General features: G+C 39.3%; 1 protein-coding gene across 1 annotated transcript in view; it reads left to right on the top strand.

Annotated features, from left to right (window-relative positions):
* LOC111662559 (Na(+)/H(+) exchange regulatory cofactor NHE-RF3-like) overlaps positions 1-654 on the top strand; it is a 13201-nt gene that overhangs the window by 6327 nt on the left and 6220 nt on the right. The window lies entirely within an intron of this gene.

Here is a 654-nt window from a genome sequence, read left to right as displayed (position 1 = left end):
CTTTCCTTCCACAGGTAAGCTCACTGCTTGTGGCATCAGCACTCTGTAATTGGCCAACTCCTGCCTTACCAAACATGAGTAGGCCAATCAGAGGGTGCTGGTGCCACAACCACTGAGGTTAGGGTTAGACAGCCACCCAGAAATGGTTAGGGTTAGTGTAAGTATTCAGGCCAGGGAATAATACAAGTAATGATTAGGTAACAATGTAAGTGGACTCTTTGGTTTTGTCCCAGTGGTCCTAGGGTTAGGGTTAGGGGATCGCCATACACAATGAATGGCAAAGACCTTCACCCAAATTAGATACCCCGATCCTCATCTATTAGACACGTTTTTGGGTCTTCCAAATTCCATCTTCCTTCTTTTTTATTCCAACTTCCATACTTTTCCACCACTTCACTACCTCGCCACTAGGTGGCAGCATAACTAAATTTATTAAATATTCCAAATTCTATATTGGAATTCCAAATTTGATCTTTTTTTTTAACTTTCCATATTATTATATATTCATGCAGTCAATCATCCTATTTCCCTAGATCACATATCTCAACACATTGTTGCCTCTGAAGGCATGTTAACGCCTAAAAACTTTAAACAAAATAACTAAAAATAACAAGGTCTACTTCCTTAATCAAACTTTCCCCCTTAAACCATATT

Source organism: Seriola lalandi, unplaced genomic scaffold (assembly GCF_002814215.2).
Source record: "Seriola lalandi dorsalis isolate HSWRI2012SDOR001 ecotype SW California unplaced genomic scaffold, Sedor1 jcf7180002054564, whole genome shotgun sequence".
NCBI classification, from domain to species: Eukaryota; Metazoa; Chordata; class Actinopteri; order Carangiformes; family Carangidae; genus Seriola; species Seriola lalandi.
The sequence above is the reverse complement of the archived record's forward strand: the minus strand, read 5'-3'. Positions and strand labels throughout refer to the sequence as shown.